We start from the raw sequence: 26,314 nt of genomic DNA, 5'->3' as shown, positions 1-26,314 counted from the left end.
AGGCATTTTATTTGCAATCATCCTGAAAAATTCTTTTCACTCACCTGTCAATGTGTGAGAACATGCCAGCCCAAGGCAAGATGCTGCCTGAGGCGGAGCTAAGATGCCACCCCCTCCCAGGCCGAGATGCCGCTCACCACCCCATGCCAAGATGTCTCCCCCTCCCAAGCCGAGATGCTGCCCCCCTTCCTACCTCCAGCCCGTTCGCGGTGTTTACCTGTTTTGTCTTAGGCCACCTGATGCCTAAAGAGTGGGGTGGTATCTCCCCACTCTTCGGGGAGCGGCATCTCCTCCTTCCTTCCTTCCTCCACTCCATTCCTGGCATTTACCGTTTTGTCACGTCCCAAACCCGGCAGCGGCAGCGATTCCCATATGCTGCTCTGCTGCCGGCACCTGCCTCTTCCCTTTACTGCCTGAGCCTCTGATGAAACAGGAAGTTACATCAGAGAGGCAGCCCCAGTATAAGGAAGAGGCGGGTGCCGGCGGCAGGGCAGCATATGGGAATCGCTGCCACTGCCGGGTTTGGAATGTGACAAAACAGGTAAACATCAGGAATGGGGTGGAGGAAGGAAGGAAGGAGGAGATGCCGCTCCTCGAAGAGTGGAGAGATACCACCCCACTCTTAGGCATTAGGTGGCCTAATGGTCGTGCCGCACTAGAACCTTCTTCAGTAGGGTAACCTTTAGAGATGAGAAGGTAATTCAGCTTTCACGTTCATCCAGTCCTAAATCTCTTTACTTAGGCTAGAACAGTAGTGTAATAGTGCAGAAGTTGAGAACCAGGGGAACTGGGTTTGATTTCCACTGTGACTCTTTGTGACCCTGGACAAGTCAATGAACCCTCCATTACCTCGGGTGCAAACAGTTTACATATAACATAATATCTAGTCTTATATCCCGCTTACACATTACAGTTCAAAGTGAGTAACAGTAACATCAAGAGCCAGAACAATCCTCTGGGAGGACAATTACAACTAAAATTATGGTTAAAAATCCTTTTGTTGTACAAATTTCTGAAAGAGCAGAGTCTTAATAATTCTTCCTAAATGGCGGATAAGAATGAGATGACTGAAATGTCCTGGCAAACTCTTTCTAATGACTGGTGGTTGAAATGCCAGTTATCATTTCAAACATTTTTAGTCTTTTCCTTCCTCTTGGCGAAGGAAAGGAAAACACACTTGGACAATTTAGTCTCCTGTCTCTTAACAAGACAGCAAATTGGAAAGGGGAGTATAAATACTTTGGCACCAAATCATGTAATATCTTACATAAAAAACAGGCCAATTTAAAAAGTTTACGGCGACCATTTAGAACCGTGGAACCGGTACAGGAAGCAGCGACTGCAGATCGCTGCTACCCAACTTATCCTAGACCACTAGTGCATTGATCGAGTAGGTCTGGGTGGGTGGGGGATGTAGGTAGTGGGAGGCTTTTGGGAGGTGGCCAACTGACTTGTACAGTAGGAAAAAAAAATTCTGTCCTCCCTGAATGTGTGAGTGTGAGAGGAGGGGGCTTTGGCATGTGAGCTGGAGAACACTGCCAAATGCGTGTGACTTCATATGTCTGTAGCAGTGACGTAGCCAAGGGTGGACCCAGGCCCACCCACTTTGGGTTCAGGCCCACCCAGTAGCAGCACCAGGGGTGTAGCTACGTGGGGCCACGGGGTAATGGGCCCCCGTAGATTTGGCCCTGGTCCCCCTACCGCCAACCCCTTTGACCCCCCTCCCGCCGCCAAACCTCCCCCGCCGCCGCCATTGTACGTGCAGGACATCAGACTCACAGACACAGAAGCCTTGCAGATCAGCAACGCGGCTGCGCCGGAGAAGAGGACTTCGGCCAGCAAAGGTACCCGACGGCGACAGCGGCGTCAGGGGAGGGTTGGCGCTGGAGGAAGGGGGGGTCGAAAGGTTGGCGCCGGGGGGGGGGGGTCAAAGGTGGTGGTAGTGGGGGGGGGGGTCAAAATGGCGGGGGGGGGGGGGTCGGCAGCACCGGGGGGGGGGGCTAAAATGTGCCCCGTCACCTCGGGTTCTGGACCCCCCTCCCGCCGAAGTCTGGCTACGCCCCTGAGCAGCACACCTAGCCTCACCAGCTGAAAACTCCCAACAACTGTCCCTCCTGCATACCTTGTAAATAGCAGATCTTCGTCTGCAGTGAGCAGCGACTGATACATACTGCTCGCACCGACCCCACAGCCTTCCCTCTGATGTATTCCCGCCTATGCGGAAACAGGAAGTTGCATTTATTTATTTGTTGCATTTGTTTCCCACATTTTCCCACCTATTTGCAGGCTCAATGTGGCTTACATAGTACCATGAAGGCATTCGCAAGCTCCGGTATAGAAACAAATACAGGTTGATGTTATAGTCTTATAAGGTTTATAGATCTAGACAACAGTTAGGAATAGTAGAGAAGGAGAGCTGTATAGTATACATTATAAGGTTTATTTAAGTTGTGCTGCAGAGATTTAGGCCCTTAAGTTGGGTCCGTAGGGTATGCCTTTTCGAACAGGTGGGTCTTTAATGCTTTCCGGAAATTAAGGTGGTCGTACGTTGTTTTCACAGCTTTTGGTAGTGCAATGCATCAGAGGGAAGGCTGTGGGGCCAACAAGAGCAGTGTGTATTAGTTGCTGCTCGCTGACAGTGAATATCTGCTATTTAAAAGGAATGTGTGGGGGGGGGGGATATTTGAGAGACCACATGGCATGCGGGCGAGAGAGGGAGAGACCAAATCACTTGTGGTTCAAGACGGAGTTCTTCTGCCCAACCATCTTGGGCCCAGGCCCACCCAAAATTGGGTGTCTGGCTATGCCCATGGTCTGTAGAGCCCACAGTTGAGCTTGGCTGAGATGCCCACTTCACACCACAAACTTTGAACCCTGGCTCCACCTAGCCATCAGGCTGGCCAGGCAGTATGTGGTTAAGCTTTCTGTTGCAAATAGGGCTGCAATCAACCAGACAGAGTACAAGACAAGGGATGCCTTGGATCTAATTACAGGTCTTCTGTAGACTGTATTATAGAATTTTATTATATCTGCATATTGAACCAACCTTTCCTTCTGTGCCACTATGCTGATATAACAATAATACTGCTTTAAGACTACTGCCACGTCAGGAGTGGGGTAGCAGCTTAGTGGTTAAAGCAGCGGGCTGATGTCTAGGTTTCAAATCCCATTCAGCTTCCTTGTGACCTTGGAGAAGTCACTTACCCTTCCATTCACTAGGTACTAAAGTAGGTTGTAAGCCCTCTTCAGCAGGTAATTACCTACTATACATGATTGTATCTCACCCTGAGCTCAGGGAAAAAGCAAGTAATTAAATACAAAGCATGGTCTCCCCTGGCTTTCGTTCCAGAGATAACTGCATAAACTGTTTCTGAAGTGGCAGTTTTATAAAATTATTTCAAATCGTGTCTGGAAAAGTGCCATGTAAAATGAAATTAGTTTTACTCCTGTGCAAGAATTTGCATTCTTCTATAATTCTGGTAAATTGCTGTAGTCTTGCTTTCATGAATGTTCCAAATGTCCCTTTTCATCACAAGTTCTCATCTGTTTCCATTCATCAACTCCTTTCAGAACTGACCAGAATATTGAATAAATTCCTGAAGACGGTCAACTATTTTAAATGTGTTCGGAACTTGCCTGGAGGCTTAGTCGCAGTGCTGTAGGGCACCTAGTCAGGTCTTCCTCTCCTCAAGACAGCTGAGTCTGGGGCTGTTGCAGACATAGAAACCAACTCTGTGGGTGCTGAGCAACCCCAATATTGAGCAAGCTCCTTCATTGCGTCCAGGGAGGAAAAAGCTGCATTGTGTTTGGCAACACCAGTCATTTTGAAATGTTGGCGCAAATGGCTGTGGAATCAATGATCATTAAGACCAATTCTATAACAAATTGCTTACATTTACACACCAATTGTGCATCTAAATTACAGAATACTGACTAATCACTTACCCTCCTCCCGATGGTCCATCAAGCCCATCATCCTGTTTCCAACAGTGGCCAATCCAGGTAAGATGCCAAAACAGTACATTTTATGCTGCTTATCCTAGAAATAAGCAGTGGCTTTTCCCCAAGTCCATCTTAATAATGGCTTATGGACTTTTCTTTTAGGAAGTTATCCAAACCTTTTTTTAAACCCCACTAAGCTAACTGCTTTTAGTACATTCTCTGACAACGAATTCCAGAGTAATTACATGTTGAGTAAAGAAATATTTCTCCGATTTGTAAAAAATTTACTAATTTGTAGCTTCACTGCGTGCCCACTAGTCTTTTGGAAAGAGTAAACAAGCGATTCACATCTACCGATTCCACTCCACTCCACTCATCTCACTGCCTAAATCCTTCTGTTAGAGACCCAGATCTTTAGAATAGCAGCTTTCTGCTGGCTGTTGATCTTGTGTTTACACTTTTAAAAAGCAGGGTAGTGCAGAACTTCCAACAAATGATCTTTCTATAAAATTGATCAAGGAACTAGCAAAACAGGAGGAAAATTCACAAATCTTACTGCAGTTAGCTATCCATTCCTTTCTTGGATGCCTGGCACACCCTCCTGGTGGAGGTAGTTGGGACAAAAACAGTGACAGAATTCAGAAAGGCATGGGATAAATACAGAGGATTCCTATCTTGCAACAGGATGGGATCAAAGCAAGACAAATGACATAAAAGGGGGTGTAACTTGTACGGAGCAGTAGGTAAAATCCTAAACAAAGGCGCAGAGAAGGTAACCTGCATATTCTGAACAGAGCAATAAAGAAGATGTGTTTCATACAGTGCATTTTTTCTAGTGAAAAAGGTGACGGTACTCAAATGCCAGGCCACCTTTCAGGGGTGGGGTGATCATTGAGGGACCCACCCCACAATAGCCAGGTCCCTTGCAGCCAGTCAGACACGGCAAAATTTGCGTGTAGAGCCTGAGCTCTTTCATTAAAACTTGACCATGAGTCAATTTTAGCAGACAATGGAAAAGGTGCCGGTACTCGGTACCCCCAAGTACCCCCTCAAAAAACCCTTGGTTTAATATGAGCATCAATGGTGAAAGATATGTATTACCCAAACTGTATCATAATCAATTCAGTGTTGAGGCATCATCAATGAAGTGAACCGGCTATGAGATCTCTTATAACCTCCAGCTATTTCAGATCTGCAGCACGAATTATGAGATAATCATCTGCCTCCTGAGCTGTAAAGATTTTGTTAAACTTTTTTAGAATCTAATCAATTTCTAATTTTAATTTTATTTAAACTCCAATTAAAAGGAAAAATATATGAAGAACGAAAAGCAAACAACAAAAACAGCAGCCCTTCTATTTAGCTGATAAGCGATTACACATCGCACCAGAGCAGCACTGAAAGTAAGTAAATCAAGTTCCCGATGCCCACTATATAGGGAACAAGGTGTTTCAGCTCCGTGGAACCTGCATCTGGGGCAGTCGTGATCTGGGCACTGAGTAACGAGTTAACCGCGATGTTCAAACTGACAAAAAGATGCCAAGACTGAATTTTCCCTTTTTTTTTGGTTTGAAATTCTGCACAGAGCGGCAGGTCCGACTCTAGTCACTTTGCTCGGCAAACTAGATTTACCATGCTATCTGCCGTCTGTTACTATCTTAATTTCCTTCTAATTTTCTTTAGTTACGACAAATAATATTTCTGATATGGCTTTAGAACTGAGCAAATAGCTATGTATTGTTTTACAGCAATAAAATTAGTCTGCTTTTGATCAAATAAGCAGCATATCTAATGGCTCCCTGAGCACAACACCTTTACGTTTCAGTCATCTTAAACTCTTGTAATATGCTGAGGATAACAGATGGTTCTGAGAGATTGCAACTCTATCATTTACTCAAGGGATTCTGTTAACTGTAAGATTGTAAACCCAGACAATTGCTGGAAGGCAGAAAGTACAAAGGGAGCAGCGTTAACCTTTTCTTCATTCAAGAGCCATCCATTAAGTTTTATGATGGCAGTCAATAAATCCTAAGAATAGACAAGACCATGTAAATTTGCAGGTTACTTTTACATGGTTTTCTGTCATCCAGTTTAGGGGGCGGTATTTAAAGGGGTTTAACCTCTCCTGCCCAGTTAAACCCTGAGGAGCTGGCTGGCTGCAGATATTCAGTGGCTCTTAATTAGGTCATAACGCTGAATACTGCTGCTAACCAGCCATTCAGAAAGCAGCTATGTTTGGGGGGCGGAGTTTGGGCAGTGCTACTACTTAAGCTGTGAGCAGTGATATTTGGTCCACTAACAGGCTAAGTAAGCAGAGAAAATTAGGACAGTAAAAGGCTGCTAACAGCTCAATTGTCTTCAGGGTTGCCTCACTAAGGGGACCTATTACTAAGCTGCGGTAGGGCTAACACGCAGGTAGTGCGTGTCAAATTAACACTAGCATCAGGGTAGCGCAGGCACCCGGCAGTAATTCTAAAGTTGGCACACGCTGTTTCCTGCGGTAGAAAATAATTTTATATTTTTTTACTGCGAGGGGCATTCCCGGCAGTAATTGGCAGCACGTCCACATTGTAGCGTGCTGCCTGATTATCTCATGAATCGCACATGCACCATTTTTGCCAAATAAAGAGGTGGCAGTAAGGGCTCAGGCAGCAAACAGCCACAAGCTAATTTTAATATTAGCGCACGGCCATTTACTGCCCCATTGAAAAAAGGCCTTTTTACCCGCCGTGGTAAAATATGGCCCAGCACGTTCAATTTCACGTGTCCAAACTAGCTTTTTACTGCAGCTTAGTAAAAGGGTCCCTAATTCAGATATTGAATACCAGAAGCTGGACATGCCCCGCATTGAATATCAGGACTTAATTCAGCCCGCGACTGTGAGCAGCTTACAAGCCAGTTACTGCCACGGGCTGAATCTTGGGCCCTTCTTAGAATTGATCTTTGTGCCCATTTTTTTTTTAAATCTGTGAATGAGCTTCATTGATCCTGGATGTGCCTAGAATAGGACCTAGTATAGGCAAGGCCTGTCCACCATTTCCCTGTGCGGTTTTCACAGCACTTCTTCCCAAGCACCCAGCACGATGTACTAGACAGTGCTCCAGAAGCAGCCAAGCATGAACTACATTAGTCAGGATATTGTAGGTCAGTCTAACACTTGCCACAGGTCACAGAATTTCTCTTGAGCAGGCTTGTAATTCTGTCAAGTCGTATACTGTTTCTGAGGTATGAACATAAAAGACATAGAGCACTGCTCCAAATATGCCTATATCTGCTGCTTCTTAGGTTTGCATCAATTTATACATGTGCAGGACATAATTTATTTTCATCGGGGTAGGGGGGTTGCTATTAAGAAGTAAAATATGGCATTTTACTGCAGCTTTGTTTAGTCCAGGTGTCACTAACCTGCAGTAAGGGGTTAGGTTAGTGACTCCTGCAGAAAATGAATAACTCAACTTATGATCGACTTCACAAGCTACATTTTTCTGCTCCATGGAAGCTTGTGGCCACTAATGCACAGCCCCATGCTCTCAAGGAGTCTTTCTTAAAGGGGACAGAGTTCAACAATCAGAACCATGCTCCCTCTTCCCCTCTCTGCAAATACTAGCCCTGAAGACTCCTATCCCCATAGGCCCTCTCAAGACCCCATCCTTCCCTAGGTATCCCTGGACCCCCAATCCTTGTAGCCTCTATCCCCTGCCCCTGAAGACCCCTCATAAGCTTTCTGCACTCACTTCAGTCAATCCCTGGGGGTCCATGAGGTCTGGAACAGGAGTGATCCCCAGTCACTCCTGCCCTGTCGGTGCTGGGTTGAAGATGATGCCAGCGACCTCTAACAGTAGTCTCATGCTACTACGGCTAGGGGTAAAGCCTCCATATAAGGGCCTTTTGTGGCTTGATCCCCCTCCAACACCTCCCTGGTTGAAGTACCATGAGAGTATGTATAGGTGCCATTTTGTACCAGCACCAGCAGGGTTAGGAGTGACTGAGGATCAACTCCTGCCTTGACCCTCCACATACCCAGAAATTGACTGAAGCTGGTCCAGATAGCCTACAGTGGGCGGAGGGGGGTCAGTGGAACAATGGAGTGAGGGTCGAGGGAGGGTCTTTTTACAGGGGGAGGGGGAGCACTCTTCAATTTGTTGAGCTCTGGCACCTTTAAGGAGGAGCCTAGTAGTATCAGGCCACTTATCAGCAGTCTGATGCTCCTGGGCAGGAAAAACAACCCAAGCTATTTGTTCATGTTCTACGGAAGTCACTAACCTGCAGGACTGAGCTCTTGCAGGTTCGTGACTCTGATGGTGAACAAAGGTGTGCTATAAACCCAACTTTAACTGCATCTTATTAACTACTTCCTTTATTGGCAAATTTATGAACACTAATTGCCAGACCATCTAGGCTTTTGTTTATTTGGCCCAACAGTTTCCACCAGGAGCATCTGGAGCAACACCTGCACCCTGTGTGACATATCCACTAGCACCACCGCCCCACCCACTGCACCGCAGCCACCAGAGGGGAGAAAACGGATGGGGAGCAATTTCTGCATCTCCGTCTCTCTTGTGCCCTGTGCAGTCACACAGCTTGCATAGTCCTCAGGACAGCCCTGGTTTCCACCTGCTCCCACAGGCTTCCCACTCAGTTTGAGCCAGGTTCCACTGTGCTACAATGTCACAGGGAGCATCCTCTCTAAGCTGTGCATATGTGGGCAAACACACAGATCATGAACCCTGCACACACAGCACAATGTAGCAGTAGCACACACTAGATAATATAACACTGCGACATTTTAATTAGTTGCTAGAGAGCAGCATAGAGAAGCTGAACTATTCGCATCTGCCTCATCTTAGCAGCTGAGTGATTACTTAGCTTAAATTGGCTCACTGCTAAGTTGGCTTTCAATCCCATCCAAGTTTATTTATCATTTCCTACACCGCACATCAAACAGGATGGTGCTATAATAATAATCCTAAACTGCTGGTGATACTGTCATTATTAAATTATAGCAATGTTCCCTCTAAACCTTTGTGACTCTGGGAACGTTGTGAGCTGCAGAAAAAAGGGCCCTGTGCTAGCAGCGGGGGCTGTTTTTCCCGGGTGCTCTAACAGAAACCTTACACCAGGCATAGGCAACTCCAGCCCTTGAATGCCAAAGAAAGGTCAGGTTTTCATGAAATCTACAACGCATGCACAGGAGATAAAATTGCATGCACTACCATCATTGTATGCAAGTCTATTTAATGTATTTTCTTTGAGGATATCCTGAAAACCATACCTAAGACCTAAGTCCCTGTTCGGCAATTGCCAAGCCTCTCTGCCCTCAGATGCCATGAATGCTGCTTCCACAGATTCACCAGTTCCAGATGCCCAGGGCAGAGCTTCCCAAACTATGGTCAAGACCCCAAATGGGAGTCCCAAACCCCACATTTGTGGTCCCAGATGAGTAGGATCTCCATAGGTGCATCATTATTCTTCATCTCCAGGGGAGTCATATAATCTGATTTGGCTCCCATCATGGGGTCACAACCACTAAAAAATTAACAACCGCTGGTCTAGGAAATAGAAGACATGACCAGGGAATAAATGTATAGCAGTGAGTAGGCACAGGCACAGTCCTATCTAGGATCTTTATCAATCTGCGTTAATTTATGGTGTCCATCCATTTTACAGATTAGTGAATACCAATGAAATACATAATTTTGCATAAACTGCTCACTTGTACACACAGAGATGCCAAATCTCACTCATTGGGTCACATTTAAAGTCCCTCACTTTCACACTCTTTGAGACCCTTTTCTCAGAGTGCACTGATCCATATCATAAGAGAAGAAAACTCGTGTGGTCCAAGGAGGTTAGTTTGAGAACAGGAGATGGCATGACATCAAAAAGCTGAAGCTGATCGTATCCCCCCCCCCCCCCCCCATTCCATGCAGCTGCCATTTTGGTACACCCAAATCAAAGCAAACAAACCTATCAGCTGCTGCATCCATGCTGTCGTTGTTTATTGTTCGTAGCATTTTTATTTGATCTCACTTATATTTTCATGCTAGCTTGTACAGATTATAAATGTACACAGCAGGATCCATCAGAACAGAATAGCCTTCCATCGGATAGAGTACCAATTTGTTCTAAATCGTATTCAGTGTGTCATTTGGAGGGGCTGGTTATAGGGACTCCCTAGCACCCTATCAGGCTTGAATTCATGCAGAGAGTTTGGGCCACCATGATGAGAAGCAGGTGCCCAACTTCACAGTTTTTATAAGTACAATGGGGGGTTTTAAAGCATTAATCGGTGCAGACATTTGAGTGATTTGTCAGGTAAGCCTAACTATACTATGTTGCAATAGTCCAGTCCTGTAAGGATCATTGCCTGTACTGTAATGCGGTGTTATATTCTATCTTTATAACACCAGGCTTCCTAAGGCAGTTTACAACAACAGTTAAGATGAACCCATCGGGAAACAGGATATCCGCACTGAAATATGGCCATGTATTACTCTATTCTGTAGAACAGTGTAGAAAAATGTGCACAAAATACAGAGTTTATTATTACTGTTTTTACCAGCTACAATAATTTTTTATGCTGTTTTAGTGATATTCAATTTTATTTCATGATTATATATCAAGATATAAAATAAATAAAAAAGCTGTCAAATAAATAAACCCTTTACCCTCCACCATTTAAGGCACTGCCTATCTAACTGGAACAGCTTTATACTTTTTAGAGAAGGACCATGCATAGGCAGTTCCTTATTTCTAATAAGCATTTCCTATTATTTTCAGCTGCATTTGCTATTGTTTTGGGTGTACCAATGTTGTGGCAAGACCCGCCCACTGGATTCAGCTCCCATAATGGGCCAGATAGGCTGTTCTGTTCTCAATCTAACCTCTTTGGTTTGACTTAATCAACAGGAAGAAATCCGAGTGCATCTTCTTTTGTCATATCAGTTTTCCCTGTACCTAAGTAAACGTGCCCTGAAACTTATGCATATACTTTGAGGTACTGGGTGCAGGTTCATTTTCAGTCTGGAAAATTTACACAGATAACTGCTTTATTACCTGAGCAAATTCCTTTGAAAACTGTCTCTTATTACATCCTCTCTGTCTATAGTCTTTGAGAGGCACCACCAAACACTTTATGCTGCTTTTTTCATTTGCAAGCAATATGACAAATAAAGTTTTCTAGATTTATACTCAGGACACACCATCTGGAAAAAGAAAAAAAAAGAAATCTCATTCTTTGGCCTTCAATCTCAATCTTTGGGATGGTAAATCTTACTCTTTGGCTTTCAATCTCACTTTTTAGCACACTAAATCTTGCTCTTTAAGATGATAAATCTCCCTCTGGGATGACCCACCCTTGGCATCTCTATAAGTACCCCTCCATCGACTAGGACAAAACTATTTTCATGTTCAAAGAGTTTTTTTTCACTCAAGCAGTAGCTGACATAAGTCCTGGACAATCAGAGTGGCAGCATTTTAGCATACAATCTTATTTTAGGTGCTACCCCCCTCCCCCAATAACAAAAATCATTATTGCCATCTGGTAACCATATTGCTAAATCATTTCCTATACTGGAGCACAGGACAATGTCATGCTGCATTAACCATAAGGTCCGCCAGAGATTTCAGCCAACTGCCCAGCACTGTTCCCTTTAAGTTGAGTGGGAATCCTCCAACTGCATTGCTGCCAGTAGGGGGTAGTGCTTCAATATTGTATTTTCAATTGCTAGGGACAGGTAGGTTCTCTGAAGTCCTGCAGAGCTTGCCTGTCCCTCACTATTAAAAATGTGACAGTGAAACAGCACCCCCCACTGGCAGGACTGTAGGTGGAGGACTCCAGCTCAGCTTATAGGGAACAGTGCTGCCCAGAATGAGGTACTTTAATTCATAGTTTATGGCTATGTGCCCGGATTCAAATCTAGACTAGACTAAAAGCAATGCTGGGGCAGAGTACAAAGAAGAATTTAGAACTGTGTATTTTGGATCTAATGGATAATCTAGAATTGAACTCCAGAGAATAAAATTATTTGATCTGAAAGCATGCCTTACAGCTAAAAAATATATGTTGGTACACTAGATAAAACAGGAGCTGCCCTCACTCACTTTGGGGTCCTTTTACTAAGCTGCGGTAAAATGTGGCCTGCGGTAGTGTAGGCGTGGGTTTGGGGCACGCACAGAATTCTTTTTCAGTGTGCCTGTAAAAACGGCCTCTTTTTTCCCCCAAAATGGATGTGCGGCAAAATCAAAATTGCCGCGCGTCCATTTTGGGTCTCAGACCTTACCACCAGCCATAGACCTAGCAGTAAAGAATTTGGACGGTAGTGACCTATGCACGTCAAATGCCACTTGGCACACGTCTGCTACGCGCGCCAGAAAATAAAAAATATTTTCCACACGCATGTAGCGGACGCGCACCAGAAATTAAATTACTGCAAGAGCCATGTGGTAGTCAAGTAGTAAGTCCATTTTGGTGCGCATTGGGCACGCGTAGACGCTTACGCGGTTTAGTAAAAGGGGCCCTTTGTGGAGAAATCAAATCATACCACTCTTGAACTCATTACATTCTAGACTGCACAGCACTTTGCTTAACAGGCTAGGCATTTAATAATTGGGGGGGGGGGGGGGGGAAGGTGGAACAAATAAAAAATGTTATAATTAGTAGATCAGACAAAACATTGTTATATTGAAGATATTGTAGAATAAAAATGATATTCCAATAAAATAAATTATCAAGAAGGCACATTACACTTAGCAGGTTGTAAATTCTTTAGAATCTTGTATTTACTTTGGGCCCTGTTTACTAAGTCGCACTATAGGTGCGCAAACTCTTTAGTGTACGCTAATGATAGAGACATCCATTATATTCCTATGGGTGTCACTAGCGTTAGCATGTGCTACTTTTTAGAGCGCACTAAAAAGTTTGCGCACCTACAGTGCGGCTTAGTAAACAGGGTCCTTCATGTCTAATGCTATTTGTTTCCATAGGCCACGTTATCAAGGCCTATGACTCAGATGGCTTTGAGTGCAAAAACTGGAAATAATGCATTCTATTTGCCATTTTACCATACAGCATCATCTTTGCAAAACTTTCTCCTTTGCTAAGACTAAAACTTGCATGGAGTCTTCCACACACGCAATTTTATTCCAACTAGTTGCTAATGAGCTGCTGTGATGCAAAATGATGCCAAGCAGCTCATTAACTATTTAGACTGTAGCAAAACTTGGTGCAAAATTAGTTTCACAGGAGAGACACCCCCCCCCCCCCCCAGCAAGAAATACATCTCAATGAAGTGTAGTTAAGACCAAATTTATCACCACTTATTACTTCTTAAAGTCAAGTTTATCGACAATGACTGCAAGACCTAAGCTAAAATTTGCGTAGCATTTTTTAGCTGGATTTTTGCATGAGTGCAAAATAGTGCACAAAGGGGTATTAGATTTTGTAGTTACCATGGCTTAACACAAACAAGTAAGGCATGATAGCTGCAAATCTAATGCAGCAACTAATGAGAACCTTCCTTGCAGGTCCTATGTTAACATTTCCATTAGTGCATGGTACTCAGGTTTAAGTAAGCACAAAACACTTGCCACCTTCTATTTAACAGAAGGCATTTTGCAGGGATCACACTGTAACCATCACTTCTGCAATGATTGCAGGTCCACTTAGCATCTCCTAAATAGGTGCTTACTTAGAACTGATAATAGCAGATGCCTTTGGATCACAGATTGTCGCTTCTTTCCTAAATGTTTGTGGTTTACTACCTCCTGTTCCAAATACGCCCTTCCCTATAGTGTGGAAAGCACAATAAAATTTAAAACAACATACAAGCCCCTAAATGTTATTTTTAAAAACAAGCATCAGTGAAGCCTTGGCAACGATTTATGGATGTGTGTTCACATTTTGCCTTACAGTCTCTGAATACTTGTTTGCATGAATACCTATAAAGGGAATACCTCTGATTTGTCTGTTTCTTGAATTATATCTGTAATTTTAAGTTAGCACTTTACTATCGATTCTGTATCTAACCTCTATTAAGTGTTCACTCTGACCACTTACCTGTACAACCAGTTGATAAATGTGTTTCAAAGAGTCTATCAACTTAGCAACTCAACAAATCCAGTGCTTAAATGCTTCCCTGGGTGTGTAAATTTTCATTAAGGTTATGATTAAAAAGCTTTGCTCCAGCTGCTGTTTACCCTGCTACCTTCTGGTGAAGTGCTGCGCAAGGAAGAAGACAGTGTAACTACGCATGACAAGCCCAAATTATGGAGGAAATAATACTCTTCTGATACTACATTTCAATTCCCTACAACCATACAGAGCATTTTCAGCTTCACGGACATTTTAACTTAACTAAGAGGGGGAAGTTATCAAGGTGGGTTGCCGTTAAGATGGGTTATTTTACTGTTAATATCAGTTATTAGTAACCCGGTCTCAATTCATTAAATGGGGCTGTGATAAAACAGCACAAGTTAGTGGTAAAATAATATATTGTAATGGTAACCTACATTTATAATTTCCCCACTTAGGGCTTGGCTAAGCTTGGCTTAGTAAACAGGGCCCTTAGTGTGAAGAGTTTCAGTCTCTGGTAACCAGAGCTGATATTGTGATGTCATAATGCCTCATTCCACCAATACCTAAGAGCCAACCCCATCAGTGATGTCACAATGGCTGGACTGTCCTATACTTGGCTCACTTTCCCTCCCCCCCACTTAGTTTCAGTCTCTGGTAACCAGAGCTGATATTGTGATGTCATAATGCCTCATTCCACCAATACCTAAGAGCCAACCCCATCAGTGATGTCACAATGGCTGGACTGTCCTATACTTGGCTCACTTTCCCCCCTTAGTTTCAGTCTCTGGTAATCAGAAACTCTCACAGATCAGCTCGTTTGTACCTATATCTGCATTACCCAATCTACAGTGGCCTCAAGTATAAAACCACTTACGCCTCCACCTTTTCCTATATTAGCGCACAACTGTGGAATGGTCTACCTAAATTCGTGAAAGTTATCCCTGATCATCCGACCTTCAAAAGATACCTTAAGACCTACTTATTCGGAAAGGCTTACGCTCTTGACCCACCCCGCACAGCTACCTATTGAATTCTATTTTCTATCCATATTTTCCACCTCTGCTATTGTCCCTTTCCCACAATGCCATTGAAGATTTGATGTATGCTTTTGTAAATTACTGTAAGCCACATTGGGCCTGCCCTGGGTGGGAAAATGTGGGATATAAATACTGTAAATAAATAAATAATGCCTCATCCACCAATACCAATACCTAAGAGTCAACCTCATCAGTGATGTCACAATGGCGTCATTGTCCTATTACGTGTAGCAGTGATTTTGATTTCTAGAGACATTGTTTTGTGGAAGTTATCAAAGTGGACTACCATTAAGATGTGTTACGTTACTGTTAACCCCAGTTATTAGTAACTAGGTCTCACTGCAAAAAATGTGACCTGTGCTAAGACAGCATGAGATCATAGTAAAATAACATATCTTATGGTAGCCCAAGTTGATAATTATGACCTTATGTATAAAGGCAAACAACGCATGTAACTTAATTGGCTTAACAAGCTAATCAGCGTTGATAACAGCTCTCAAACAATAATAAGCACTAATTGGCAATAATTAGAATGTACGCGCACAACTCGCTAAGTGCATTCTGTAATGCACTGCGCCTAACTTCTAACACATGCAGGCAAAAAGGGGCATGGCTACCAGCAAGGAAATTTACGTGCACAGATATAGAATATGGCCCAGTGCGCCTAAATCTATGTGCCAGAATATACGTCATGTTTTCGCTGGTGTAAATGGAGACGCGTAGTTTTAGACACTGAGATATCAACTAAATGTAATCTAAATACCACACCTAAATATAGGCGCCGCTTATAGAATATGCTTAGTCGGCATTGATTTCCGCGCCAATTTTTTAGGCGCCGTATATAGAATCCCCCCCCCCCCATGTGCTGACAGCAGATATTCAGCAGGAGATAGCTATTCCCTGCTAAAAATTCATGGATAGCCGGTGAAGTGCTATTTAACCATCCAGGAGCCATTCCTGGATGGTTATATATCACAGAATATTAGAGGGACAGAACTGTAAAATTCCTTAATTTACATGCTAATATCAGTGGCATTGCTATGGGTGGGCCTACGTGGGCACAGGCCCACCCAATGGTGACTCAGGCCCACCCAGTGGCAACACTACACTGCCCTCTCCGCTTTTTCCTCCGTGACATCCCAGCACCTCCACTTCTGTCTCTGAACCCCATCCTTCCCCAGTGTACCATACTGGTATGTTCAGCGCCTGCAGCAATTCATTGTTGCTGCTTGTGCCAGCCCCGCAGGCTTCTATCTGTCGTGTCCCATCAGACAGCAAAGAGGCAATGACATCAGTGAGGGCGGGATATGGGCACGCAGCAGATGGAAGCCTGCAGGGCCGGCTCAAGCAGTGAGAATGAATCGCTGCAGGCGCCGAGGATGCATGTGGTACACCGGGGACGGACAGGGTTCAGCGACAGAAACAGATGTTGGGACGCCACGGAGAAGAGGAGGGGAGATGCGGGGGTATGTGAAAAAAAAATCTGTATTTTTAAAAATATCTCTGGGAAGATATGGGGGGGGGGGGGGATGGAAGGCCTATCCAAGTTACCTCTGGGCCCATCCAAAATATTGAGTCTGGGTACGACTCTGGCTAACACTTATATCAGCTTTTGAGCTGATATATGTGCTACCACAAACATGTTCACTCATTCTTTTGCAGTTATGCTAGTACTTTATTTATTATCTCATTTGTACCCCACAGTTTCCCAACAGAGTCAGGCTCAATGTGGCTTACAATGCACCACAGAGGCAGACGCCAATGAAGTAAAATGAAGCTAATACAGCAGAAAACCTACAAGAGATAATAGGGAAGAGTAGGAATGGACGGAAGGTGAAGGGAAACTTTGAGGGAAGAGAGAAGGGGGATGTGTCCAAATGACTCTAGATCGATGCGCTTCCAGCAGTGGAGACACTGGAAGAGGCCGTGGGATAAGCACTTCTGAATAACATGGTCTTCAGAGATTTCCTGAAAGTTAGATGATCTGTGATGGTTTTGATGCTCCTCGGCAAAGAATTCCAAAGCTGAGTGCTAATGACAGAGAAGGAGGTAGCATACGTGGACTTGTACTTGATGCCGTTGCAGTTTGGATAATGAAGGGTAAAGTAGGTATGTGAAAATGCAAATTGACTAGATGCATTTTTATAAACCTACCCTCTTTGACTTACTTTCTGATTGTCCAGAGACTAGCTTTCATTAACTGCTACACATTTTATAAAATCATATAATTTGTTTACCTCATGAAAATCCTCTGTATGTTCGAAAATAATATTTAAGAGAATTCAAGAGAGGAAAGCATCAGATCACTGCATTCATTACTCACACAGAAGGCACCCCGGCCTGAGAACAGTCCAGAGGGCATGAAGCATTCAAGAGCGCTGAACAGTACAAAGCAATTTCCATGGGTAAAAGGTGTGAAGGGAAATTTTACAATGGGTAAAGGCTCAAAACACATCACGGCCTTTATATAATTACACACACAGATCCTGCAGGTGCAGACATTTACACCTGTTCCAAGGCAGATGAAATTATGTACATATATGTGCCAGTATGAACTGGCGCATATGCACATACTAAAAATTATGCATAAGTGCTAATCCTGCTCCCACTCCACCTCCACCCTGGGGATACCTGCGTATGTTATCATGTAAAAGTAGCTGCTACATAAGTACATAGTATTGCCATACTGGGACAGACCGAAGGTCCATCAAGCCTAGCATCCTGTTTCCGACAGTGGCCAATCCAGGTCACAAGTACCTGGCAAGATCCCAAAAAAGTATAATATATTTTATGCAGTGGATTTTCCCCAAGTCCATTTTAATAATGGTCTACGGACTTTTCCTTTAGGAAGACATCTAAATCTTTTTTTAAATCCTGCTAAGCTAACTGCTTTTACTACATTCTCTGGCAACGAGTTCCAGAGTTTAATTACATATTGACTGAAGAAAAATGTTCTCCGATTCATTTTAAATTTACTACATTGTAGCTTCACCGCATGCCCCCTAGTCCTAGTATTTTTGGAAAGAGTGAACAGACGCTTCACATCTACCCGTTCAACTCCACTCATTATTTTATAGACCTCTATCATATCTCCCCTCAGCAGCCTTTTCTCCAAGCTGAAGAGCCCTAGCCACTTCAGCCTTTCCTCATAGGAAAGTCATCCCATCCCCTTTATCATTTTCCTTGTCCTTCTCTGTACCTTATCTAATTCCACTACATCTTTTTTGAGATGCAGCGACCAGAATTGAATACAATATTTGAGGTGCATAGGTCATCTCATGCACTGGAACAACTGTAGAAGATCCTATCTGAGGTCATAAAGAGAGTAATTCTATAATTTGCATGCTAATTACATGCGCAAATGATTGGAACAGTGGTTCTGAACCTCTCTTCTGTTGTGACACACCTGAAAAATATTCACGTATGTGACAAACTGAACATTAAGGGGCCCTTTTACAAAGGCACGTTGAAAAATGGCCTGTGGTAGTGTAGACGTGTGTTTTGGGCGCACGCAGAATCATTTTTCAATGCCGAAAATGGACATGTGGCAAAATGAAAATTGTCGTTCATCCATTTTGGGTCTGAGACCTTACAGCCAGCCATTGACTTAGCGGTAAAGTGTCACGTAGTAACCAGGTGGTAATAACCTACGGATGTCAAATGCCACTTGGCGCACATCCGATATGTGCGTCTAAAAAGAAAAATTATTTTTGGGATGCGTGTATTGGACGCGCGCCAAAAATTAAATTACTGCACAAGCCATGTGGTAGCTAGGTGGTAACTCCATTTTGGTGCACGTTGGGCACGTGTAGACGCTTACACGGCTTAGTAAAAGGGCCCCTAAAACTCACAGTTGAACAAAGCAGCCTATATTTTTCATTGTTGTATGTTTAGTATGAATGTGTCTATCCCATATCAAAAAACTGTTTGCAATACATCAGTTCCAGATTTCTCATTTGTCATACAACAAAACAGAGTCTTTTAAAGTGGCGCTATATCCATTTTGAGATGGAGCAACCAAAACTGCAACAAAGGCATAACGATATTGGATAATCCCAAACCTAAGAAAGACGTTGAGTGAGCATCGTTTAGTTCTTAATCCAGATAAGACTGTTGCCTGTTGGTTTTCTGGTTTCTCCACACCTCCATCCGTGCTTCTCATCCTGCAGCACAAATTACTCCTGCACTGACGATCCTAGGTCGGCTGCCACCCGGGGCAGATCACCGATGCGCACCCCACCCCCCCTGATGCAATGATACCTCTCGGCGCATCAACCCCCCCCCTCCCCCCCGGGTGCATTCTTGGCTGCTGGGAGCAGCCGCGCGGCTCTCAGTTCCGCTGGTTCCCTGCTCCCTCTGGCCCAGAACAGGAAGTAACAGGCTCTCTGTAGCCCTCCAGCAGCGTGCACCCGCGGCAGACCGCCCCCACCGCCTCGCCCTTGGTATGCCGCTGTACTCCTGCTACCAATTTCAGATATTTAGGAATTATTTAGGACTCTGCCCTCTCCTTTAAACCTCAAACAGCACACCTGTATAAAACCTCTTTTTTACTCTTTCGTCAGCTTCGAGCAGTTCAGCACTTTTTTTTAAATTATAATGACTACCATGTCCTTCTTCTTTCTTTAGTTCCTAACTTGCAGATTTACCACAGTCATCGCTGAAAAGGTTACAAACTCTCCAAAACACTGCAAACAGCTTACTATGTCCTGCTAATCGTTCAGATCATGCTGCTGCCCTTTTGAAACAGCACCACTGGCTACCTGTAAAGCAACGCATTATCTTTAAAACAGCTATTTTAGCATTTAATGCTTTCCAACTTGGACTTCCCGATTATCTTGCCTGTCTCACTATCCCATATTTGAATTCCAGTGCTCTTAAATGTATATATTTTTGATACTGTTTCATGGTTGTTCTATTATTAGGTTTCAATTTATTGTTTTCAAATTTACCTCATTTATTGTATTTATGTTTATTCTGGGTTATTTTACTATTGTTACGCTGTTAACAAAATTGTAAGTTTTAGGTTAAACTGTACCTGCTGTACACCACCTTGGGTGGATCTCTTCATAAAGGCAGTTAACAAATCCCAATAGATAAATAAATAAATAAAACTTAGGGAAAAGAAACCCCAGAGTTTTACACCCACCTATCCTATGGATATTTTTCCCTTCAAAATAATGTGTGCAGTTTTAAAAAAAAAATGCACAATTATACATGCTGCTTTACTCCCCTCTCCTGAATGCTGGTAAGGTGGGCAATTTAGTAGAAGCAGGGAATGCAACAGTGTGGGGAGGGTGCAATTTATCCCCAGAGATGGTGGGCAATTTTCAAAAAGTCCTTTTACTTGAGTAAACAGCCAGATTCCTATGTTAATGAATTTTAGAAACTGCTCTGAAGTATCTTTCAAAGCCATGACATGATAAATTGATTGCCCTGTTTGGAACAATGTCTGGGAAAGGGATACAGACACAAGGAATTTTGACAACAGCAAACAGCTTCTAGACACATTGGTCCTACCGCTTTCAAAAATATATTCTCTGCCAAATGGATGCAGCAACACTGAAACACTTGAGTTAACAGATACTCTGATAAGGAAGAATTTCCTCAGCCATCAAGCCCTCAGCAGGTTTCAGGTGAAGACCCAATGTACTTATTTGTTATGTCAACAAACAAAAGATCCATGACCCTCTTATAGAATGATAACAGCCAAGAATTCTAGAGGGCTCATTATACCGTCCCAGAAAAATACTCTTCAGATTTGCCTCACCTCTTTAATTTTAGGGAGCCAAGATCCTGCAGAGAGGTTACACTGTCTTTAAGCCAACTCATGAGGGAAGGAAATAAAAGATAATGAGAATCACTTTCAAGTCAGCTCTCTTTGAGCACCTTTTGGAACAAAAGCAAAACTCGATCCAAAGGAAAAATTCTATGGTATTGAGGGACAGCGACTTCACTTCGGCAAATGTATGGGACTTTTGTCTCTGTGTGTTCCACTGCTGGCTCCGTTGGTACCGCCTCCTCTATTGTTGACTTCCTGTTTCAGAGGTGGCGGGACCAGCAGAGCCAGTAGCAGTGTGCAGAGAAGCATTGGCCTTGCACCTCTTTTTCGGTTTTTGTGCTGACATAGGTCCCAGGAAGAAACAGCAGAAGAGGGAAAGGCTGCGATTGGGATTGGGTAGGCTTAGCCTCCCCAAGCCTCTTATATAGGGTGCCTATGAAAGCTGCAGTGCCGCAGAATAGATTTTGTCTATCAAAAATCAATAAATCTAGAGGCATACAATATGGAGAGCTGATAAAGCGACCAACAGTCAAAGTGCCAAAAATAAGAAAAAAAAAACATGAGTCTTATTTTAATATAAAAAATCGTTTCAGAAGCAACATCTCATCATACAGTATTTTTCATACTGATTTACAGAAAAATGTGGGACAGTCTCTCTCATGGGCACAGACAAATGTACAGGGCCAGCTCTACAATGAGGCAGACTAAATATCCACCAAGAATACCAGAACAAAGGGTGTGGTGGCATGGCACTTGCATGACTGGCACATCAGTGGTAAGGCACTTTAAGAGCCTCTCTCAGCAGGGCATTGGGCTTTATGCACATGTACAAAGCTCAAGACCTGCCAGATCCCAAACCCTAACAGGAGGTTTGTGTCAGTGGGAGCAGGAAGAATCATGCCTTCAGCAAGTGCATGTGCTCAAGGCCGACTGCCATGCTAACAGTAGCATTTGGAGCTGCAGAAGTTGGGTGGTTCAGGCAGGGATGGAGGGGGGGGGGGGGGGGAATGGCAGCAGCAGCAATGAAAGAAAGGAGGAAGCAGGGCATGGAAGTAAATGGGGGAGATGCTGGACACATAGCGAGGGAGGGGTTAAGAAGGGATGATGCTGGACATGAGGAGAAGGTATGGATGGGAAGATGCTGGACTATGTGGAGGGGTAGTAAATGGAAGGAGAGATATTGGACTATGGGAGGGAGTTAGGGAAGAGGAAATGCAGGACCACGTGGGAGTGGAGGTAGGGCCTTGAGCCATACTGATGGGGGAGGGGCACATGACTAAAGGTTTGTCTACTCTTGGGCTGGTTTTGTTGACTGTAAGGTTAAAACTAATATTACAGCTATAATGATAACAAACTAGCACCAAAAACATATTTTTTAAATGTTAATTTTATACAGGTGAAATTATTAGGAAAGGGATGCTAAATACAGGGCCGCGCCGATGCGGTAAGCGAGGTAAGCGCTGCAGGGGGGCACCCACCTTTGGAGGGCGCCGCCGCGGTGCTTACCCTCACCCCGGCGCCCCAGCCCAATCGTGGACTTCAGACTTCCCTGCTGCCCTCAAAAGCGTAGCGCTTTTGCGAGGCAGCTCGGGCTCTCCCTCCTTCCTTCCTTGGTTCCCGCTCTGGCTCCCCGATCAGCAGCCCCCCCCCCCCCCCCGCGTGTTTTAACCTTTACTCTCTGACGTGGCAGCGATGTCAATCAATGAAGAACGCACAACAGACTCGTTTCCAGCTTCTCTCTTCACACAGTGTCCCGCCTTCAGCATCAGCGATGATGCATTTCCTGTTCCCGCGAGGGCGGGACACTGTGTGAAGAGAGAAGCTGGAAGCGAGTCTGTTGTACGTTCTTCATTGATTGACATCGCTGCCACGTCGGAGAGTAAAGGTTAAAACACGCGGGGGGGGGGGGGGGCTGCTGATCGGGGAGCCAGAGCGGGAACCAAGGAAGGAAGGAGGGAGAGCCAGAGCTGCCTCGCAAAAAACGCTGCAGCCTGCCACATGTAGGGGGAGGGCAGGGGAGAGGAGAATTGTTGGCCATGTATGGATGCAGGGCAGGGAGAGAGAAGAAATCACTGGACAGGAGGGGAGAGGGCAGAGCAGGGGAGAGAATTGCTGACATGGATGGAGGTGAGGGCAGGGAAGAGAGGAGAATTGCTGGGCATAGATCGAGGGGACAGGGGAGAGAGGAAATTATCTGGAGATAGATGGAGGAGAGGGCAGGGGAGAACGGAGAGTTCCTGGACATGGATGGATGGATGGATGGATGGAGGGGAGGGCAAGGGAGAGAGGAGAATTCTGGACATGGATGGATGAATGGGGGACAGGGGAGAGAGGAAATTTGCAGGATATGGGTGGATGGATGGAGGAGAGGGAAGGGGAGAATGGAGAGTTGTTGGACATGGATGGATGGAGGGGAGGGACGTCAGGAAGGAGATGCACATGGATGGAGGGGAGGGAAGAGAGGAGAAATGCTGGACATGGATGGAGTGGAGGGCAGGGAAGAGAGGAGAAATGTTGGACAAGGATGGGGGGGAAGGAAAGATAAAGGAAGGAGATGCACACGGATGGAGTGGAAGGGAGAGAGGAGAAATGCTGGACATGGATGGAGGGGAGAGAAGACAAAGGTTGTAGATGCACATGGATGGAGGGGAGTGAGGAGAAATGCTTTATATGGATGGAGGGGAAATTGCTGAATTTAAAGGCTGGATTGGAACACTTTGAGGGCAGATGTTGAAACTGGAGAAAGGATAGGGTGGTAGACAGGACGCATAAGGACACAGAAAGATGGTGGACATGGTGAGAGAAAAAAATATCAAATGGAAAGAAGACACTGGGACCAAAGCTAATAGAAAAACTAAATGCTCTGACAGCAAAGGTAGAAAACATTTTTTATTCAAAATTTATTAATTGGAATATGTCAGCTTTTGGAAATGTACATCTGTGATATTTTGCATGTAAGTTTCAATGTTTCTAGTATTGCTGCATGCTGAGTCTGACTTCTTGTATTTTGCCTTCATATCTGTTAAGCCATGTGTTTTTCATGTGTGATCAAGATGCAGTATTCTACTAGCGTGAAGTATTTGCAGCCCTTTTTGTTTTATTTTGGTTTCACTAGGTTGTGTACTGGTGTTTTAGAGCCCGGTGTAATTATAGTGCTGCCTTTCCACACATAAAGGTTGTAGCTCGTCCTGTCCTTGGAATTAGTGCTGTTATGGTTTGGTAAGGCAATGAGTGTGTTTTGCACAAGTTTGTATATAGTGTTTTGCAGTGGAGAGATTGTGTGTTGGCCTTACTGAGGTGGCACCAAAACACCAGAAAGGGTGTACAGCGTAAATCATGACACACTACCTCTTGAAGGATCTACATATGGTCGTTAATAAAAGGAGCTCATTGTGAACACTAGCCACCCTAAAAGGGTGTTTTTTGGCTCTACACATATCATGATATTATGATCCCTTGTTTCATATTGTTGACGGTCTGCATGTTCCGTATGGTGGTATATTGGTGTATTAGGGTCTTCTCAGTGTAATATTTATGGTACAGTAAGGTTCTGAGTGTGTTTTTGCACAAAGTTGTGCATAGTGTTTTGCAGTTGAGTGATTGTGTTTGGTATATGCTTTGAGCAACCACTTTATTCTTTGACATATGATACATATCTAATATCTAAATTTAATAAAAGGTATTAACTGTGACTTTTATTTTTACTTATTTTTTTTCTGTGTGTTGTCAAACACTTATGGAGGTAAGCTCCGCCCCTGGCCCACACCTAACCCCGCCCCCTTTAGCCTCCCCAAACAGTTGGGCCACCGACCGCCTATGGCAGGCATGGATGGGAGGGCAGAGAGACAGGCATGGATGGGAGGGCATGGATGGGAGGGCAGAGAGGCATGGATGGGAGGGCAGCAGCAGGGCCCAGGGAGAGGACAAATTGCTGGAAGGGGAGGGGAGAGAGGAGGATTGCTAGCTATGGATGCAGCAGGGAAGGGCAGAGAGGGACAAGGATGGACATGGGGGCCCAGGGAGAGTACAATTTGCTGGAAATGGAGGGGAGGGGAGAGAGGAGGATTGCTGGCTATGGATGGAGGAGGGAAGGGCAGAGAGGGACAAGGATGGACATGGGGGCCCAGGGAGAGGACAAATTGCTGGAAATGGAGGGGAGGGGAGAGAGGAGGATTGCTGGCTATGGATGGAGGAGGGAAGGGCAGAGAGGGACAAGAATGGACATGGATGGGAGGGCAGGACCCAGGGAGAGAGAAGAAATTGCTGGAAATGGATATAGAGCAAGAAATGAAGAAGAAAGGAGGAAAGTAAAGAAATAAATGGAAAGGAAGCCCTGGAAATGGAGTTAAGAGGACAGATAGCAGCAGACTCAGATACTGGGCCAGCATGATCGGAAAAAGAAAGTCACCAGACAGCAAAAGTAGAAAAAAATCATTTTATTTTCATTTTAGCGTTTGGAATATGTCCACTTTGAGAATTTACATCTGCTATCTTATTTTGCAATGTATAGCAATTTGTTTCTAAGAATATTGCTGACAATTCCTGTCAGTGTGGCAAGTGGTGAGCGATCATTTTCACAGGGGGGGGGGGGCGTGATCATTTTCACGGGGTGGGGGGGGGGGGCGCCAACTGATAGTCTGCAGGGGGGCGCCAGAGACCCTAGGCACGGCCCTGGCTAAATAAGACCAAGAATTCTATAATGCCTCTGTATCGCTCTATGGTGTGACCTCACCTTGAGTATTGTGTTCAGTTCTGGTCTTTGTATCTCAAAAGAGATATAGCGGAATTAGAAAAGGTTCAAAGAAGAGCGACCAAAATGATAAAGGGGATGGAACTCCTCCCATATGAGGAAAGGCCAAAGAGGTTAGGGCTCTTCAGCTTGGAAAAGAGACGGATGAGGGGGGATACGATTGAGGTCTATAAAATCCTGAGTGGTGTAGAATGGGCAAAAGTGAATTGAATTTTCACTTTTTCAAAAAGCACAAAGGCCAGGGAACACTCAAAGAAATTAAATGGAAATACTTTTAACACAAATAGGAGGGAATATTTTTTTATTCAAAATGTAGTTAAGCTCTGGAACTTGTTGCCAGAGGATGTGGTAACAGTACTTAGTGTATCTGGGTTTAGAAAAAGATTTGGACACGGTCCTAGAGGAAAAATCCATAGTCTGTTATTGAGATGGACACGGGGGAAGCCACTGTTTGCCCTGGGATTGGAAGCATGGAATCATGTTACTATTTGGGTTTCTTCCAGGTACTTGTGACCTCGACTGACCACTGGGCTAGATGGACCACTGGTATGACCCATTACGGCATGTTCTTATAGTTATCCTCTCTCAAATTAATGCAAAACATATACATAAACTTTAAGAAATTAACAATGTGACTACTGGTGCGTAAACATGGCCACCTTTATTGTATGACCATCCTTTCTCTGTTTGTGCAGGAATAAAATATGATCTCCACAGTGGTAGTATCCAAC

At 44.3% G+C, this 26,314-nt stretch overlaps 1 protein-coding gene across 1 annotated transcript in view; it reads right to left on the bottom strand.

Moving 5' to 3' along the window:
* ADAMTS9 (ADAM metallopeptidase with thrombospondin type 1 motif 9) overlaps nucleotides 1-26,314 on the bottom strand; it is a 273,702-nt gene that overhangs the window by 230,139 nt on the left and 17,249 nt on the right.

This window comes from Microcaecilia unicolor, chromosome 6 (assembly GCF_901765095.1).
Source record: "Microcaecilia unicolor chromosome 6, aMicUni1.1, whole genome shotgun sequence".
NCBI classification, from domain to species: Eukaryota; Metazoa; Chordata; class Amphibia; order Gymnophiona; family Siphonopidae; genus Microcaecilia; species Microcaecilia unicolor.
This window is presented reverse-complemented; position numbering and strand designations above follow the sequence as displayed.